Source organism: Leuciscus leuciscus (genome assembly GCF_965113295.1).
Source record: "Leuciscus leuciscus genome assembly, chromosome: 15".
NCBI lineage: Eukaryota > Metazoa > Chordata > Actinopteri > Cypriniformes > Leuciscidae > Leuciscus > Leuciscus leuciscus.
In genome coordinates, this window is record NC_138739.1 from 33,548,871 (window position 1) to 33,562,478 (window position 13,608).

General features: G+C 36.4%; 2 long non-coding RNA genes across 5 annotated transcripts in view; both read left to right on the plus strand.

Annotated features, from left to right (window-relative positions):
- The first annotated feature begins 451 nt into the window (after positions 1-451).
- LOC309475536 lies at positions 452-2,955 on the plus strand. Its single transcript, XR_014197699.1, has 5 exons — positions 452-466; positions 539-836; positions 2,264-2,304; positions 2,386-2,712; positions 2,848-2,955. It is a non-coding gene; the product is annotated as an uncharacterized lncRNA (long non-coding RNA).
- Positions 2,956-5,414: 2,459 nt separating this feature from the next.
- LOC309475537 overlaps positions 5,415-13,608 on the plus strand; it is a 39,053-nt gene continuing 30,859 nt past the window's right edge. The window contains exon 1 of one of the 4 annotated variants that reach the window (XR_014197700.1): positions 5,415-5,907. This is a non-coding gene — a long non-coding RNA (uncharacterized lncRNA). The remainder of the gene's footprint in view (positions 5,908-13,608) is intronic. The other 3 variants (XR_014197701.1, XR_014197702.1, XR_014197703.1) reach the window with 3 other exon arrangements.

Genomic DNA, 13,608 nt, shown 5'->3' on the forward strand with positions numbered 1-13,608 from the left:
TGAAGACAAATATTGTGTGCATTGTAATAATGTGAAAGAATAAGTGTATTAAGCTAAACAAAAATGTTTGAGCTAGACAGAAACGAGCAAATCATTCCACAAACCTACAAATGAAAAGACAAATTCATGAAAAAACAAACAAACAATAAACAAACAAAAAAACAGCCTGTGTGCTGTTTCCAGTTGTTGCTCTTTTGGTTTCCGCACACAGATGTGGGTGTTACTGGACATTCTACATTCATGTCATGTTTTTTAAGTGACAGTAAACTAAAGTCAAGACACAACAGAAAAAAAAGTTCAGTTTAAATGGATCATATATCACTATATATATATTTTTCTTTTTTCTCTGTATGTGTAGGCTACTGTTATCAATATTTTGTTCATTTTCAGAGGGAAACTCTCTCACTCGTCTGGTCTGAAAACTATCCTCCTGCGTCTCTTCTCATGACATGACATTACAATGCAGGTAATTTCTTGTTATATGTTTCTTGTTTTTTTAAAAAAATGCTGTTTTTATTGATTTATTTCTTCTTTTCAGGAGAGAGTGAGAGCTGTTTTTCTGTATCAGCTGCATTTACTGACGCTGTTAATAAACAAGCAAAACCTGAAAGGTTGCTCATGAATGTGGGTGTCACTGAAACTCTACGTTCCTGTCCTGCATCCTTCCTGCACTCTTTCAGTGATAATGAACTGAAGTCGTGACATGACGGTGAATTAAGATTCAAAGACGACAGGAATATATAAAACATCATTCAGAGAAATGTTTCTTTTGAGAATCAGGATCCAGAACACAATGTTTCCCAGAGGAGTTGACGAACGGACACTTCAATCTCAATGTAAGTTAATAATGAAATGGAATCATTATTCAATATTTTTAAAAAAATAATAAAAAATAATATATATATATATATATATATATTATATATATATATATATATATATATATATATATATATATATATATATATATTTATACAGTGCTTTTATAATTTACATTCATTAAACTTAAAAAAAAAAAGGGAAAATTATGCAGCCTAAAACTTTTTTGCTGACTGATTTGACTCATCGGTTGAATGCTCTTATTCATGACAGATGCAAGCTGATTAAATGATCCATCTTTATTTTAACTGAAAACTGTATATCTCTGAATATCATGAATGTTGTGCTGTTTTACTGATGAACTGAAGTTCAGACATGACAAACAGATCGTTGTCGATACAATAACTTGTAGCAGAAACAATATAATTGATGGGGAAGATTTCAGAAGGTCAAACGCCAAAGTACAAACATTCCCTGTAAAGCATGTGTTAATAAACTTCAACTTCTCTCTGATACTCAGTATTTTTGAATATACTTGAATATCCTTGAGAACGATTAAGACATCATATCTGGTGCGCATGCGTCTGCCTGATCGTTCACGTGGTTGTTTTCGTCAGATGCTTCAAGACGTGACATACGGAAGTCTTTCTTGATAAACAATTGTCATCATAATTTGTGAAATATTGGTATATTTAGTATACTGGAAAACATTAGGACATCATGATTTTAAGGTATATTCTGAGTGAAATCATTTTGAACAAATGTGTCATACTTTTCCGCTATCACTGAAGATACCGGCTAGATTGTGTCGGTGTTTGGATTTGTTTTGGTCTTCAACTGCTTCATTTAAACTAGCATTAACTGAATTTTTTTGGACATTGCTAATACTTTAAATGTGGATTGAGTAATAAATGACTAACATGTTTACCTGCAGGGAAATAGCTTTAACTTTGTTGTGATTTAGCATTAGCATTAGCATTTTGTACGACCATCTTGAATCTCATCGCTTATACAATTATTAGTTTTATTTGAAGGTAATTTGATTTGTCTATAGTCTCTATATAGTCAATTCAAGGAATTCAGGTTTTACCAGTAGAGTAAGGCCGCTTTAAGAACATTTACAGATGAGTTTAGCACACAGGATGATGATGACGATGCAAAGAAAAGGCCTAAGATTTTCTTTTTCTTTTTTAAATGCTTCCACTCAATTATCCAATAGTAAAGGATGAATAATGAATGTATTTAAAATGTAATTATTAAATAATTACTAAATTACAGTAATTATTTATTAAATGATAAAGACCAAATGATCTAATTTTAACAATTTACTTCAAAATAAAAACAAGATTTTCTAAACAGATCTGAATGAATTACTTTTAGAGGCTTTATACTCATTGAGGAACTTACAGGTAACAATTATTTATTTTTTATTTTTTTTCTGCAGTTGCGGCTTCATCTGTGTGTTTGCGGTGCTGATAAACAAAGGTGAGCATCAGAACGACACATCAGAAAGATCATTTCATGCCAAAGATTGTGTGTTTACAATTCAAGTTTGTGTGATTTCAGTGTCTCTGCAGGAAACAGTAGAGGCTGTTATTGGTGGTTCTGTTCTCCTGCCGTGTTCTTCCACTGAACATGATCTGAAACTTCAAGACACTGATGTTCATTGGAGACACAATGGCAGCGAGATTGTGTATGATATAGTCAAGGGTGAAGATTTAGTATCAGAACAAGACCAACAGTACAAGAACAGAGCCGAAACTTTTCCAGAGGAGTATGAGAGAGGAAACTTCTCCATCAAACTCAACAATCTCTCTTACACTGATGCAGGAAAATACATCTGCTATATCTCACACTCATCTGAACAACCCACTGTACAGCTGATCATCAACGGTGTGTGAAACTGGCCTATTAATACATGATTAAATAGTTGGCATTCGCTACTAATGTTCCAGTATAATTATACATGAATTTGTTGTCTTTATCACAGTGTAGACATGTTTTTTCTTTACTTTTTTTTTGTTGCAGAATCAACAGCAGAAAAAGAAATTGATCAAGGAAACCAAAGAGAAAAAACTGTGGTGACATCATCGCATTCGCTCTGGGTTTACATTGTATTATCTGTAGTATTAATAGTGCTTATAGCTGGTTTAATCTTTCTCTTGAGAAAAAGAATCCACACTGCCTTATTCTCTTCTGAAGAACAACCAACAGAGACAGAAATGACAAGTCAGGTCTAAAACCTGACTTAAATTAAGAATTTAATTATTCTTATTTCTTTTTATTATTTTAATTTCTTCTATGTAAAGCACTTTGAATTGCCATTGTGTATGACATGTACTATGTAAATAAACTTGCCTTGCCTTGCCTAAAAGCTTTTCTGATGTTTTGCTAAAGATAAAAATGAACGAGAGTGTCAGTGTATTTCTGCCTGAACAATTCTGCACCTCAAGTGTTCTTTCATCATGTTGTGTTTGGCAGTATTTTTTTATTATTTTCGTTGCTTTTTAACTATACACATGAACATATACATTTCCATGTAACAGAATGCAAAAAAACCCAGCCTCTCAGTATTTTACATTGATTTTCTATACCTCCTCTTTTCTTAGTCTTTTATTAACACCTTTCCAAGTCCACCACATTTTAAGAACGATCTGAAAAAAAAAAACTCCATCAAAAACTGTATATTTGTCCCTTAAAATATACAGAATATACAGTATACAAAATATATATATATATAATTTGGGCTTCCAGCTCATAAAACCCATGAAAACAGGATTTCAAAAAAATTTGAATATTACATGAAATCCCACAGTAATTACACAGTAGTATTACTGGTCATTGAACCAGGTTTTGGTTCTTTTGGCAGTGTGGGCAGGTGCAAATCCTGCTGGAAAAAATGAAGGAAGCATGAAGTGCTCTGACGCAGCGTCTACCAGGACATTTTCAGAGCACTTCATGCTTCCTTCAGCAGACAAGCTTTATGGAGATGCTGACTTCATTTCATTTTCCAGCAGGATTTGCACCTGCCCACACTGTTCAATGACCATGGTATTACTGTGTGATTTCATGAAATATTCAAATTTTTTGAAATCCTGTTTTCGTGGGTTTTATGAGCTGGAAGCCCAAATAAACAACTAAATACTTGACATTGTTTAAGTTGTGGGCCCTGAATCTATAATCTATGGAAGTTTAACGTTTTGGATGGAATTATGGAATAAACTTTTCCATGATATTCTAATTTTTTGGAAAGGGTCTGTACACACACACACACACACACACACACACACACACACACACACACACACACGCACACGCACACACACACACACACACACACACACACACACACACACACACACACACACACACACACACACACACACACACACACACACACACACACACACACACACACACACACACACACACACACACACACACACACACACACACACACACACACACACACACACACACACACACACACAGTATTATTAACAGAATGACACTTCGAAACTCTGAAACAGGAACATTGTTTGCTGAAGGACAATATGGCATGCCAATATGTTCCTGCCTGATTTTTTTTTCTGTTCTTTCATCATGTTGTGTTAGCCAATATTACATTTATTTTGTATTCTTTATGTATTTTTTTCATGTTTATGTCAAAATTAGAACTGCTTACCATTCCCCTATTCATGATTCCTGAATAATCTTATCTAGAATAGTCTAATCTTATAGAAAGAATAGTCTTTCTTGCTGTGTACTTACAGTGTGCACAAGATAAACAGATAAACATGTTGCTCATGGTTGAGATCTGACTGATGTCAGAAGAACACAACTACACTAAACACACTCCACAAATACATGCAGTCTTTGTCTTTAACCTTTAACACATTTGCATCATGTGCACAACTCCAGATTGTTCATTTACATGTTTTCTGACACCAGTTTAACCTTGTTTAATAAATATCTATACAGTCTTTACTGTATAGATATGCAACTTTACTTATTAATCATATTTGAAAAGCTTTTTGAGACCAGTTACTATTGAAGAACTACAGCAGTTTTCAAACAAATAAAGTGTAACTCACGTTAAAAACACATCAATGTAAAAATTTACATCAGGCATGTGCTTGTGTATTTTATGACGTAGAACAAAAAGTGAAAGTCTCTTCAAGTAATGTTAACCACCTTATTTTATTAAAAAATAAAAATCAACAGGAAATTCCCAATGGAACCGTTGGCTCAAATGCAAATCCTCTTCCTGGTTTTATGAAAAAATAAATAAATACAGTCCATACACTGCAGTCATTTTGTCTGAAGTTTAACCTGAAGGTTAAAGGTTTGAACAGAAGTCATCTTCTCAGTGAGTGTCCAAATGAAAGAAGGCAAATGAAATCAGTCTCAGTTCGAATTATCACTTATCATTTATCACAGGAAACACAAGGAGAACACAGGAAAACCAAACCACGACCACCAAACACAAACCAACCAAACCAAATACAGAAGAGAACATATCTCAACCAAATGGAAACATATCTATCATAGATAATGAGGGGTAAAATAAGCCACAGGGGACTGATCAATAAACTAATAGGCAACCAAGGACACAGGCAAACACGTGAGAAGGCATTTCATGCTGCATGTTTTGCCCTTTTATTGGAAGTTGTTGCTCTTTTGGTTTCTGTACACAAATAAGGGTGTTACTGGATATTCTACATTCTTATCATGCTCTTTAGTGACAGTAAACTAAAGTCAAGAATGAATGACAGCAAATGTGCAAGACAATAGAAAAAATTCTAAAAATGTATTTCTTCTTTTCAGGAGAGAGTAAGAGCAAAAACAAGCAAAATCTGAAAGGCAAATTTCTCTGTAGCTCATGAATGTGGGTGTACCTGAAACTCTACGTTCCTGTCCTGCGCTCTTTTAGTGATAATGAACTGAAGTCGTGACATGACGGTGTATTAAGATTCAAAGACGACAGAGATATATAAAACATAATTCAGAGAAATGATTCACTTGAGGATCAAGATCCAGAACACAATGTTTCCCAGTGGAGTTTATGAAAGGATGCTTCAATCTCATGTAAGTTAATGATCATTATTCAATTATTATTTTCCTTCACCTGTAGAGTCAAACATCACATCACTAAATCACGAATTTCCTTGTTGTTGTTGTTGTTGTTGTTGATGATGTTGTTGTTGTTGTTGTCGTTGTTGATGATGGTTTGTGCTGGTCTGGTTTCGGATCTGGTCGACCATCATGGTCTTTCTTGTGATTCTGGATGACCAAAGAAGCCATTAGCCTTATATTATTTCAGTCATGTTTTATAATAGACATGTTTTATAATTGACATTAATAAAAGGTTTTTATTTTATTTTTTATAATTAGGTGTGCAATATTATGCATCTCTCTTTTAAATTTGAGCCTAAAACATTTTTTTTTTCTTACTGATTGAATTCATTAAACATAACTCAAGCTGACTAAATGGTTCTTCTTTATTTTAAATAAAAAATATATAATTTATTTAAATATTAATAAAATAGGTTTCTATATCTCTGAAAACCATGCAAAGTTGTGCTGTTTTACTGATGAACAGAATTACCAACGCTATCTCACGACCAATTCATACGAGTGATTAAAAGGTGGCTAATTCGTAGGAATGTACGTGTATATATGTGTATACACTTCCACTGTTCAGTTTCACCAGTCTCTGTGTAAGACAGTCTCTTAGTTGGTAGAGCCAAATTTGCTTAAATTATGATTCTATAAAATGTCAGAAGTTCAGACAAGCTGTCAATAGGCCAATCTGTCACTAATATCAGTTTTTCATTGGTATAAATTGCTGATTTACTGATTAATCACTGATTTACGATAATTTACTCATTTTCCTAAACTATCCATTTAGTTATTGTTGATGTTGTTCAAGACTGTATGTTTGATCAGGAAAAAATAAATAAACTGTACACGAATTTGTTTAAACAAAGTTATAGTTTAAATAATTAAGAATCATTGTGGTTCAACTTCTACATCTAAAGTATCAATTAGATGAGGCAGAACCTGTACACTGAAAAAAAACAATAAGTAAAATTTACTCAATTTTTCTTTGGCAAGTTTTTGCACTAATATTTTTTAAGTAAATTTCACACGCATATTTTAAAGTAAATTTCACATATGGAATTAAGTAAACTCCACTTAACTAAGTTAAGTGAAAGTAACAAAGAAAATAAGTAATTTTAACTTCGCTAGTAAAAGGTTGAGTAATATTTATTTAGTTGAAGTTTCCTTTTATACATTTCACTCATACAATATAATATTGAATTAACTATATGCTTTACTTAAAATACCTAAGTAATTAATACAATAGATATTGTGTAAGACAGACAGCATATTTACATATAAAATGTGAAGTGTCATGTGAACGCAGAGACCTCAATACTTGGTAGACCATACACAATGACGGTAACATTTGATGAATCGTTTTTGTGTTTGAATGTGTCATTTTGAGTAGAATATGAACTCTAAATGTCACAAAATGGCACGTTACAAATCCTAACAACAAAAGCAATGATGAAACAGTGTAAATACAGTTTGAAAACAGTGAAAAATCAACCTCATTAATTATTCAAGGCCCAGTGCATGATGCACCAGTTTTTTTCGGTAGTATTTACTTCACCACAAAATCATTTTTATCAGTGTATAAAGCATGTCTATGATAATATAAAATATAAACATATATTTAAAAAGGCTAGTTATTATTGACATCATTTGAAAAATATCAACTAAAAATTAATTTGTATTGTAAAAATACACTACGCACAATCAATAACACTGTTTACATTATATTATAACAGTTTACATTATATTTTAGACATTTGCTGGTCTTTTTTCTGCTGCCCTCTGCAGGCCATTTATAATAATTCAGAGTGGCGTATCACCACTGCACAGAGAGAAATGCGAAATATTTTTATATGTATCAACATAGGCCATGTTAATACTAATAATAATCATTATTTTATTTTTAAATGTATTTAAAATAGTTTTACATGTGCCAATGTATTTGTAAAGTGACGGTTTGTTGATGTGCATTATCCTGACAGGCTTTTGTTTTTGTTATTAAAATGATCCCAATTTTAATCATTTGGATTGCAATAGAACATAGAAGACAGACAAAGAGAAACTCAAAGAAATGCAAAGGAAATTTTTTATTATTCGGTTACTTTATCACATACATCTACTTTTGCACCTGAGGTTTAGCAGGTCTTAATAGTGATTAACAATTAAATAATGGAGGAGGGGGGTAGGGTGGGGTGCTATAAACCAACAAAGCTCTTTTGATGTGAGAATATAACCACTCGCTCTCCATTTGTCAACCGCCATGTCACACCCCCACCACACTACACCACTCAAGACCCTCTTAGTCATTGTTGAACATTCACAGAAATATAAACTTCTAGTGTGAAAGTGCTATCCATGTTTCACAGCATAATCGAATGCTCTGATTATGAAAAGTGTAGATCTAGAAACACAAACAAGGAGCATCATCCCTTCATGCTGCTGTTTCCTAAGAAAGGCTAAGAAAGCTATGAGAAACTGACTGATAAAAGCATTGGTTTGCGGTTTAAGGTTAAACCTCCACTGTAGATAAAGCTGAGAAATTGTGTTTGTCACAACATGAACAAGTGACCAACTAGTGGAACACGTTTCTGGTTTTGGTTTAGCACTTCAGTTGAGTTTAACCACACTAAAGCCTGCAGCTTGTAATACTTATTATCGTTCAACATAAATGTATCAGTCAACAACATTACAATCGAAACTATACAGATGTGGCCATGAAAAAATACCATTTCCTTAGAATCAATGAATTATCAAAAGTGTTCGCTTGATGAACTGATACATTTTTTTTTTAAACTTTTCTTTTATTTCCTATTATCAAGTGCAGTCATACAGTATGTCACGAATTAACATTTTGATGGTACAGTATTGATGGTGCAGTAAAGTGTCAAGGGCAAGTCTACAAATAGAATAGCAGTCCAGATGTCTTCCATCCTAACAAAAATATATGTGAGGGGAAAGATCCTTATCTCTGCAATACCACATATACATTTGGTAGATACAGAATTTTTTACAATACACATGACCATTGGTAAATAAATGCTAAATAAATAAAATAAAAGTAAGAAAAATATAGTCTGCAAAATAGTCATATCAAATGAAAATGTTGGGCAATGTTGGGCAATTCTTTCCCTCCATTGTGCAACCGTTGGAGGGTGTGGCTTCAGCCAGGAGGCTGTGATTACCTTATTCGCTATTAAAAGAAGGATTCTCAGCAAACATGTTTGGTTGTTCTCTTCAAGGTCAGCTGGCATTATCCCTAGCACAAAGTATGATGGTTCAAGAGGTAGATCTATACAAAGACATTTTTTTTTTTTTCTACATTTTGCCAATATTCCGTTATCTTTGGGCAGTCCCAAAATATATGGGTGTGATCTCCCACCAAGCCACAACCCCTCCAACAGCCGTCTGAATTGTTGCTCCATTTTGATGTTATGAATGGAGTTCTAAAATATCTCATTTTAATTTTCCATCCAAATTCCTTCCAGTTAGGACTACTGGTTACCCTGTGTCCTTGACTGAGTGAAGTCTCCCACTGCTTATCTGTAATTATTGTGTTCATTTCTAATTCCCATTTTTCTTTAATATCTAAATTATGTCCTTTAAATTCTTCCTGCAATATTTTGTAAATATGTGAAATTAATTTTGACTTCACTATTCCTTCTGTTATTGATATGAAGAAGCGCTCTATTTTTGTTGGTAGAGAGCAGAGCCTTTCCCGTTCTTGATGATTTTGGAGGTAATGTCTAATTTGTAAATACCTAAAGAAATCTTGGTTTGGTAAATCATATTTCTCTTTGACCAGTTCAAATGATTTCAAGGCTGCTCCGTCAAACAGCTGGTCCAAAACCACTAGACCCCTTTCTGTCCATTTCAGGAAACCCTTGTCCAGCCAGAACTCACAATTGTTTGCTATCCTTATAGCTCTGGAAATAGTCAAGGAAGAAGACCTTGCTTTGTGCACTGGTGCGCAGTCATGTTGGAACAGGACAGGGCCATCCCCAAACTGTTACCCCCAAAGTTGGGAGCATGAAATTGTCCAAAATGTGCTTGAATGTATGCTGAAGCATTAAGAGTTCCTTTCACTGGAACGAAGGGGCCAAGCTTAACCCCTGAAAAACAACCCCACATCATAACCCCCCCTCCACCAAACTTTACACTTGACACAATGCAGTCAGGCAAGTCCCGTTCTCCTGGCATCCGCCAAACCCAGACTCGTCCATCGGATTGCCAGACAGAGAAGTGTGATTCGTCACTCCAGAGAACATGTCTCCACTGCTGTAGAGTCCAGTGGTCCACTGGAGAGTCCACTGCTTTACATCACTGTATCCGATGCTTTGCATTGCACTTGGTGATGTAAGGCTTGGATGAAGCTGCTCGGCCATGGAAACCCATTCCATGAAGCTCTATGCACTGTTCTTGAGCTAATCTGAAGGCCACATGAAGTTTGGAGGTGTGTAGCTATTGACTCTGCAGAAAGTTGGCGACTTCTGCGCACTGTGAGTCTCAGCATGCGCTGACCCCGCTCTGTGGTTTTACATGGCCTACCTCTCCGTGGCTGAGTTGCTGTTGTTCAAAATTGCCTCCACTTTATTATTATACCACTAACAGTTGAATGTGAAATATTTAGTAGTGAAGAAATTTCACATTTTTCTTAATATAGTTAACAGTTTTCACAGCAATGTTCATGGCCTCATGCAGTTCTGGTGACATCTGCTTTGTTGCAAGACTTTCCCTGTACAAGAAACAGTGCATCCACTCGCTCTTGGATTTGTTTAACAACACCGCAATGTTTTCCCATCAAAGCAGCCGTGCCGTCTGTGCATACCTGTATTTCCAATCAAGAACTTTTTCAGAGAAGTACTCATCAAGGCAGTGCGTGACATTATCTGCTGCGGTTCTCGTTGGAAGTTCTTTGCAAAATAGCAGATCTTCACAAAGATTACTGTCCATGCAGTATCAGACAAAAACTAACAGTAACGCGGCATTGCTTATGTCCGTCGACTCGTCCAGCTGTATGGCAAAATAAGGGCTTGCCTTTATTCCTTCCATGAGTTGGCATTCAATATCATCGCTTATGCCACCCTTGTCATGATCTGAATATGTGACCCATGCTGGCAAAATGAGTCGGAATGCACACAAGTTAATTTCGAGCTACAGGCAAAACAAGTGAAAAATTAAATAATCAAATAATTAAATCAAATTTGAGGTTTTCACAAAAAAATTGTTAATTAAGCCTTTATCTAGCGATCACAATGTTCAAAGTAGTAATTAGATTAGATTAGATTAGATTCAACTTTATTGTCATTACACAAGTACAGGTACAAGGCAACGAAATGCAGTTTAGGTCTAACCAGAAGTGCAATAGCAGCAAGTGCAGGGTATACAGTGGTTCCATAAGTGCAGAACATGGATATGTACTGAATAAATATAGAGTTAAATACTATTATAAACAGAATTTTACAGATAGATTTGTCCTATGAATATAATATAGATAACTATTACTGTGAACAGAATTTACAGCTAGATATGTACTGAATATAATATACAGATGGCTATTACTATAAACAGAATTTTTACAGATAGATCTGTACAATGAACATAATATACAGATGGTTATTACTATAAACAGAGTATACAGGTGAATATGTACTATGAATATATATACAGATGGCTGTTACTATAAACAGAATGTGAGCATAATATACAGATGGTTATTACTATAAACAGAGTTTTATAGAGATATATGTAATAAGTTAGGCTAAGATGAGCAGTATAACAATGGATTTAAAGTAGTGCAAATAAAGTTTGGACAGAAGCTATCCGAGTAAAAGTGCAGTGGAAAGTAATTGCATATTACAGTTAAAGTACGGTATTGCCAATGTATATGTAAACAATTGGTACTGTATAAATAAACAGTCGGCAGTGCAAATTGAGCATATTCCAGTCAAGGTAAGTAGGTAGTAGTGCAAGATGCATATGTAAACAGTTGTTACTGTAATAACAGTCAGCAGTGCAAATGAACATTATAGTATTGCAAATAACAAAATGGAGGCAGGTGTGAGGAGGGAGAGGAGAGTCAATCAGTATATGAGGGGAGTGGGATCAATGAGGGTTAGAGTTTAATAAAGAGACAGCTCTGGGGAAAAAACTGTTCTTTAGTCTGCTGGTCCTGGTCCGGAGGCACCTGAAACGCCTGCCGGAGGGCAGGAGAGAAAACAGTCTGTGGGCTGGGTGAGAGGAGTCCTTAAGGATGCTGCGAGCTCGATGCAGACAGCGTTTCCTCTGGATGTGCTCGATGGCAGGTAGTGGAGTCCCAGTGATGCGCTGGGCGGTTTTCACCACCCGCTGCAGTGCCTTGCGCTCTGCAACAGAACAGCTCCCATACCACACTGTAGCACAGTTGGTCAGGATGCTTTCTATTGCACAGCGATAGAAGTTCACCAGGATAGTTGAGGAAAGCTGATTCTTCCTCAGTGTCCTCAGGAAGAAAAGGTGCTGGTGAGCCTTCTTGACCAGGCAGGAGGTGTTGGTTGTCCAGGTCATGTCCGCCGAGATGTGGGTCCCCAGGAACTTGAAACTGGAGACACGCTCAACAGCCATTCCATTGATGTGGATGGTGTCGTGTGTGCCTCTTGACACTTTCCTGAAGTCCACGATGAGCTCCTTCGTTTTGGTGGTGTTGAGGAGCTGGTTATTTTCAGTGCACCATGTGGCCAGGTGCTTGATCTCCTCCCTATAGGCAGTCTCATCGTTGTTGCTGATGAGACCAATCACCGTAGTGTCGTCCGCAAACTTGACGATGGAATTAGATCCGTACACAGGCTTGTAGTCGGAGGTGAAGAGGGAGTAGAGAAACGGGCTTAGCACACAGCCCTGTGGTACACCAGTGTTGAGTGTGATGGACGTGGAGCAGTTGGAGCCTGATCGAACATTCTGGGGTCTGTTGGTCAAAAAGTCCAAAATCCAGTTGCACATGGAGGTGTTGATGCCCAGGTCTCCAAGTTTGGCTATTAACTTAGTTGGGATGACAGTGTTGAATGCTGAGCTGAAGTCAACAAACAGCATGCGTGCATAAGTGTTCTTATTGTCCAGATGTGTGAGCACAGAGTGCAGTGCCATGGAAACTGCATCCTCTGTGCTCCTATTGCTACGGTAGGCAAACTGGTGTGAGTCCAATGTGGATGGTAGAGAGTCTTTTAGGTGTGCCAGGACCAGCCGCTCAAAGCACTTCATTACGATGGGTGTGAGTGCTACAGGGCGGTAGTCATTAAGGCACTTCGGGCTGGAGTGTTTTGGCACTGGCACAATGGAAGTGCATTTAAAGCATGTTGGTACAGCTGCTTGGGCAAGAGACAGGTTGAAAATGTCTGTAAAAACCCCAGCGAGCTGCTCCGCACATGCCCTGAGTACGCGTCCAGGGATGTTGTCTGGTCCAGCAGCCTTGTGCGCGCTGATCCTGCTCAGTGCATTGCAGACATCTGTGGAGGAGAGTGTGATCGGCGGGTGGTCAGCTGAGGATTTGAGCTTGGTGGCAGTTTCTCTGTTGTCTCTTTCAAAGCGAGCATAAAAGTAATTTAGCTCGTTCAGGAAGTTGACATCAGTGGCTGCGGGGGTGGAGTGAGTGGGTTTGTAGTCACTGATGGCCTGAATGCCATCTAAAAGTATCTT